Source organism: Solanum pennellii, chromosome 12 (genome assembly GCF_001406875.1).
Source record: "Solanum pennellii chromosome 12, SPENNV200".
NCBI lineage: Eukaryota > Viridiplantae > Streptophyta > Magnoliopsida > Solanales > Solanaceae > Solanum > Solanum pennellii.
This window is the reverse complement of record NC_028648.1, coordinates 66,724,937-66,732,426: the sequence shown is the minus strand read 5'-3', so window position 1 is coordinate 66,732,426 and position 7,490 is coordinate 66,724,937. Positions and strand designations below refer to the sequence as shown.

General features: G+C 33.9%; 2 pseudogenes; one reads left to right on the top strand and one right to left on the bottom strand.

Annotated features, from left to right (window-relative positions):
- Positions 1-1,103: 1,103 nt before the first annotated feature.
- Positions 1,104-3,362, top strand: LOC107006495 (annotated as a pseudogene).
- Positions 3,363-3,674: 312 nt separating this feature from the next.
- LOC107006493 lies at positions 3,675-4,943 on the bottom strand (annotated as a pseudogene).
- Between the last annotated feature and the right edge of the window lie 2,547 nt (positions 4,944-7,490).

Sequence of the window (7,490 nt, the reverse complement as noted above, 5' to 3'; positions counted from 1 at the left end):
ACAATAGAAAATCATAATGAATAAAAATTGCTACATATGAAGAAAATAAAACAACTCATTACACCAAAAATTACTAAATATGAAGAAAATAAAACAACTCATTACACCAACCAACTAAGTACACATATTCTTTAATTATACTACTCTTGTTTTAATTTCTTATGTGTTGCCTAGGCCTATCGAACCGTATGAATTTATTTTATCTGAGGTTATGTATATAATAAAATTACGGTGCATTTGGAAAAAATCTATCTTCTTCTATCTCCTTTACCAATTTCTTACAACTTTAGATAGTCCTATATTTTGAAGTATATGTACTTAATTTGATGCTCTTGAACTACTAGTAACACTGGGTCTTTTTTTTACCTTCACACTTCTATTATATCTATGAAAGCTTTGGGTTTATAGACTTTATTTTGCTGATGTTATTATTTCTGTATAATTGTTTGATATTAATTTCGGTTGAGGATTGGATTACCTTCCAATGGGATAGTGCAAGTGCTATCATGCCTTAGATTTTGAGTCATAATAGTTCTTCATTGTGAAAAAGAAATCATTCTTCTTTAGTAATTCTCATCCCATACATAAAACTTACTTCAATCGATATATTATTGTCAATTTTTAAAGAAAAAATATTATAATTAATTAGAAGTACTCATATATTTTCCTATGCCATTCTTGACATAAACTTCTCATTAACTTTTTCTTATCTATCGAAATTTTGAAATATGAGGCAATTTTTTCCGAAGGATATGCTACGTCTTTTGAAATAAAGCATATTTTCTACAAACATTTTCTACCAAATATGCCCATGTAAAATGTTAATTATTGTGTTTTCTACCTCCCAAAAAAATCATGGAATATGACCAGTCAATTTCAATTTGAAAATTAACAAATTTTCATCCTTTTAAGGAAAAAAATAATTATTTCCTTAAAATCAGATTACAGCAATCAAATTATTTAAATTTTGGAACCTAAACTACGAAAGTTCTTGATTTGACTATATTGACAATTCATGTTTGTCAACTATAAAAGTCACACATCTCTTCAAGTTTTATATATTCTACTCCAAGAGAAAGTACTTTTTTTTTTGAGCATCAAATATGGGTACAAAAAGGTTGAGAGATACTCCGAACTACAATGAAAATGTGAGAAATTCCATCTTAGATAAAAGGGTAACAAGTTTGTTCAAGAAAGCAGAAGAGCTATCTATTGTGTGTGACGTAGAAGTCGCCATAATTATTTTTAGGCCAGGAAAAATCCAACCCATTACTTGGAAATCTCCAAGTCTGGCTCAGGATGTCTTGACGAGGTATTTAAGTTTTATTGAGTTCAAAAGGCTGTCAAAGTTGGTCACACATGAAGACTATCTTCAAAAGAAAGTTGATAAGAAAGAAGAACAAATTAGCAAATTAGAGAAAATGAATGAGGCGAAGGAAATGGAAATTCTCTTCAACCAACTAGTGGAGGGAAAAAGTATTGATGAACTTGATGCTAGAGAAATGAAAGGTTTGTTAAAGTTGTTTGCTGCAAAAATGGCTAAACTTGATGAAAGAAAGAAAGAACTTAACCAGTCTCCAAATCCTCCATCCAACAAAGAAAACATTACCTTATCAGCAAGTCCAATGGAAGAATCATTCAATGATCCATGGTTTATTCATACTATAGCTACATTAGGGGATGGGAGCGGTGTAGAGTCTGCACAAAAAGAAGGCAATGACGTCAATGTTGAAGATGATGGACATTCCAAGGACCTCGATAAAGAATGTAATAATTATAATGTTCTATCATTGTTTCTTCGTGTTTTTTTCCATAGTGTGTGTCTTAATTTGTTGCATTTTTCTTTCCATTTCATTTATTGTACTTTTTATTTCAATCACTTATGAATGTTATTATAAATAGTTGGAAAAATGATCTAACCTTGTTCGGTTAATAAGTTATTTTTATCAAAGTTTTGGTCCGAGTTGAATCTTTATTTTTAGTCGTACATATTTTATTTCTCTTACGTTTAGAAATCTATGTTATTTTATACAAAAGATACTGCACGTATATAGAATATAATAATTGCATACGTGATGAATAATCGAGATATGATTAGTATATCTTAATTTATGATTTATAAGTATTTATCATCCCATAATTATTTTAGATTTTTCCTATTTTTCGTAGCTTTTGGGATAATGAACAAATTGGATTTCAGATTTTTTTTTGGGAATGGAATGGTGATTGGAAACAGATAAGGATTGATAGTGACGCGAGATGAAGGGTAGGGATTCCTATGGAGGATTTCTTCAATTTTAAGTGATATTTTAGGGATAATACCCAATTACCCCCCTAGCCTATACCCAAAATACCAACGACACACCTTATCTTTGATGAGGTCCTATTACCCCCTCCAACTTTTTTTTAAGTTATTAATTACCACTTTCGTGCCTACGTGGTAATAATCATGATTTCACCCATGTAGGGCGCGTGAGTGCAAATTTTGGCTAACAATGACCAATAAAAGTTAGCCACGTGTCAAAGCAATTTGAAAAAAAAAATTCAAAAATAAATTTTATTGTTTCTCTCAAAAGCAGTTCTTCTTCCTCTTTTGAAAAAATAACCCCATTTTCATGGTTCTTCATTTTTGAAGAAGCTCCATCCATTATCATTCAAGTTAAATAGCTCCTTGATTTGAAAAGGTAAAGTAAAATTTAATATATTCTTTACATCTTTTATGTCGATTATTAATTCTTATTTTTTTTGACAATGTTTATAAAGTTAGGGTTATGACAAAATCCGAGTTGAATAAGTTGTGTATGGATGAGAACGATTCAATGTTTAACGCGGAAGTGCGATGCAAGCATGGAATCTTACTGCAAATGCAGACGTCTTGGTCAAATCGCAATCCCGGAAGACGATTTTGGTCTTGTCCTCACTATGAGGCCACAAACTGTAATTTCTTTAGATGGAGAAACACGGAGAGAGTTGATGAAAGATCTCGTTTTATTCTTCCAAAATTGGTGAATAGGATTAACGAGTTAGAAAAAAATTATGAGCGTGTGAAGATGCAACTGGAACAACTTGATAATTCCAGCATTGAACAGTCAAAATTAGAGAAAATTCCTTTGGATGAAGGTGAAAGTCTTCAAAATCGTTATTAAAATCTGAACATCAATTCAAAGGAGAAGGTTGACAACGTAAAAGAAATGGGTGAATTGAAAGACAAGAAGAAGATGAAAGGGATGAAAATGAAGAAAACAAATAAAGGCTGTTGTTTTGGCAAATTCCTTTGTTGTGTGATGATTTGTTTTGTTGTTGTATTTGTTAGTTTTCTAACCCAAGTTGGTAGGTATAAGGATCATATGAAATTGCCATAATTTTGTGTGGTAACAAAACCTTTATTTGCTCTATTGTAATGTAAAATTGAATTTGTTTGTGTTTGAAACTGTCTTAATTCTCTATTTGCCATGTTGATATGTTTGTGTTGGAAGTTGTAAAATGAAGTAAAGCAAGAGGTATTAATCATTCTTGAGAGCAAATTTTAAGTACAAAGTTGATTGTAAAAATGCCGATAATTAGTCACAGCGCATAGGTGCCCAGAATTTCATTGCTTAAGAGCAACTTTTTAGTACAAAATCTAAATGTGCCCAAAATTATACAAGTCACAACACATACGCAAAACAAAGTTTTCACATTGCATAAGTACCCATAATTTCAGTACTATAACAAAAAATAGGAATATTTAGTTTTCCTTCAAACATGAAACAAAATAGTACTTATAGTGGCCATGAAAAAAGTACTGATAAAACACCAGTGATATCAACATTATAGTTTCCATGGGTGTCGAGCTTGTGAAGAGTAGGAAGCATTTGGGTTTGAAAGCCTTGATTGATCTCTAATCTGCTGGAGCCTTCTAGTTGTGATTGCCTGATTTCCTTTTCCACTTCAATCCGCTTGTCGGTTTGAAACCAACATCCCCAGTTACAATACTTGATCTCAAAACTCTCTTTGGTCCGGCTAATATTGTGCTACTTGGAAGTCCAGGCTACAAATTTTTTAGAGAACTAAGATTATTAGAGAATAAATGTGCAAGTTATTAGAGAAGAAACAATATGAATGCATCGCAATACTTACATTGAAAGTTTTGAAACCATTTTTAGCTTGAAACACACCCATACCAGTGACTCTTGGCCTTTTAAATTGAGTTGTGTTTTCAACACCCTTTCCTTTCCTAGTAGTAGCAGTTTCCTTTGGTGCAACATTTGTGTTCTGGTCTACACCCTGTGTTGTACTACCTTGAGAACATGTAAACCAATTTTCAAGTGGATGATTACTACCTCTTCCTGCACTTCCCAATCACTTACCCCTTTCTCTACCACTCCTGGATCTTGATAATACTCCAACACCATTTACACTTGCACATTCTTCATGTGTTGGTGTTCTTGAAGTTGTAAGAGGTGCAGTGGTTGCAGGAGAGGCCCTTGATGCACTTGCACTTGCTGTAGCTCTTGTTGTTCTTGAAGTTGTTGGAGGTGCAATAATTGTAGGTGAATCCCCTGTTGCACTTGCATTTGCACTTGTGTTTTTAGGTCTGCCTCTCCCCCTTTTGGCAACAGGCTCACTCTCAATATTTGTTGATTTCTAATTAGCAAAAAAATATATTATATTAGTAAGTTGATTACACTTTAAAAGTAAGTGACAAAATAGTAATGTACCTTTGGTCTTCCCCTTCTTTTTTTTGAACTTGATGGTTCTTCAACATTTGAAGTATGCGTAGCTCTCTGTTCCCCGGCAGTAGAACCAACTCCATCACTCCTTCGTAAATGACAACTTCTTTTATTGTGACCTTTAACATGGCAAAGACTACATGTCATAGTTAGTCCTGTTTTAGATAATTTACCAGACACCTTCTTTTCACCAACCTCTTTCCTTCTCAACTTTGTAGGTCTGCCTGGCATTTGTTTTATCACTGGTGGATCAACAAGAGGATTTTTTGATTCTGAACACATTGGCATGTTATTCATAGGTTGTATGAAATGTGAGTAAGTCATCAAGTACCTCTCTTTAGAGTAGCATGGATGAATGAAATCATGTGGGTCATATTGTTTATGCAACATTGCAGCTAAGGCATGTGCACATGGTATACCCTTCAACATCCACGATCTACAACTACACTCCCTCTTTCTCAAACATACAGTGTGTTGTTTGTATCCATTCAAAACCTCATAGCCAGTTACTCCATTAAACTCAATGTTGCATGCCATTGACTTATCAATATTTTGTTCTAGTACTTTCATTGCCATTGGAGTGAAATTGCTTATCCAAGAGTTTGGAAATTCACTTAACCTAGCTAACCTATTCATGACCTTAATTCTTATCTCTTCAAGCATAGTAATAATGGTTTTATGCCTTGCAGACAAAATCCAAGCATTAAAGCTTTCACACATATTATTATCTATTGCATCAGACTTGACTTCACAATTAAAATACAACTTACACCAATATTCTTTATCATAGTAAATTAGGTCATCCACTATACCTGTACCTCCAGTACCTAATTTAGACAACTCATGCAGATTTTCTCTGAATTCAGCTTCAAAAGTACTTCTAGCACACTTTCAGAACTGCTTCTTCCTTTGCAGCTCTCTCCAATTCTTTGACCAATTTGCTAGTATATGCCTAGCACACCTTCTTTCCTCACAAGCTGGCAACAACTCCTTTGTAGCTATATATAGTCCCTACAAGTTACAACAAACATTAGATAATTAAGTTTAAAAAAGGGATAAACTAACAGATAATTTAAAACAAGTTTACCTTTTGCATGTCTGACATAATTGTGAAACTTGTTCCATCTCCTAATCTCAAGTCTTCTTTCAACAGAGAAATAAACCAACTCCAAGTGATTGTGTTCTCATTTTCAACTACAGCCCAAGCAAGTGGAAGCATTTGATTATTGCCATCTTTAGCCACTGCAATAAGTAATTGACCCCTGCAAACCCCCTTCAAGAAACAACCATCCAGACCAATGCATTTTCTAGCTGACATAAATGCCATCTTGAGTGCAGCAAAACAAATGTAAAATGCCTCAAATACTGGCCTACCAGATTCATTAGCTTCTCCTAGCTTCACCACACAAGTACTCCCAGGATTAGTCCTCAGCAACTCATCCTTATAATCAAGAATTCTCCCAAATTCCTTAACATGATCACCCATAAGTTCATCCAAAATATTAGCTCTTGCTCTTCTAGTTGTGGTCTTACCAACATGCACATTATACTTCTTACGGATTAACTCTTGCAGCTTGAACACTCTGATATTTGGTTGTTCAATAACTTTCTTTTTAAAAACAGTAGCAATGAATCTAGAGTTGCACAAATAATTCCTAGTAGCCTTTTGACATGAATGGCCTGGCATGTAAGTCTTAATAACAAAGTTATTAGTCTTCTTGTCCAAACTTGCATATAACAACCATTTGCAATTTACCTTGCAACATCTCACCCTTACTCTATTTGGCTCATTCAAACACTTTTCAATCTGAACCCCTCTCTGAATTGCATACTTAGTGACTGCCAATCTAAACTCTTTTACACTTTCAAAAACCATACCCAATTGCCACACAATCTTCTTAATGTTGGGATCAAATCTGACTCTCTCTATTGTATGTTTTTTCCTTATTGTGTTAGGCAGTTTCAACTTCATTTTTTCACCTTCCTCTAGACAACTATCATCAGTGTCAGTTTTAAAATTACAAGCATCAGAACTTGCATAATATGGTTCATCACCCCCCAACCTTCCTTCTAAAGTACATCTATTGATAGCTGTCTCATCAAACCCAAGATCTGCTCCAACATTACCACATGCTACTTCTTCAGTATCTGCAGGAATTCTTTCCCTTCTTTTTCTCCTCCTCAGAAAAGATCTTTTCTCAGCCCTCAGTTGAATTAACTCCTCATGAACATCACTTCCATATTGATCATCTTCAAGTATTTCACTATCTTCAGAATCATCACTCTCTTCAGTTGACTCATCAGATACTTTTACAGAGTATTGATACGCTCAAATTTACTTCTTAAATAAGAAGTAAAGCGGTCGTGTCAAGTAGATAACCCAACTAGTGAGGTTGGGATCGTTCCCACGAGGAAAATAGTCTAGACTTAACTTTAATCTATTATTACTTTTGTTTAGTCAATTACTTTCCAAGGAAAGTAAAAACAATAAAAGGGGGGTTTCTATTTCTAAATGAATGAAAATAACTACCTAAATTGAAAGAGATACTTAACAGCTTTGAATGTTGGATTTTAATCAATTAATCAAAGTAACTAGGGTTTACGTGTTTCCCACAGGTTCATAACTTGATAATTCTAACTATAACAATTCTTTCCTAGTATCTTGCATGCAAAGTGATAAGTTATGTATTTCTAAATCCTTGGTCCGGCATCTAGAAAATCTCACTCCGCACCTTGGTCCGGCTACGTGTGTTGCTATCCTAACCCTTATCTTTACCT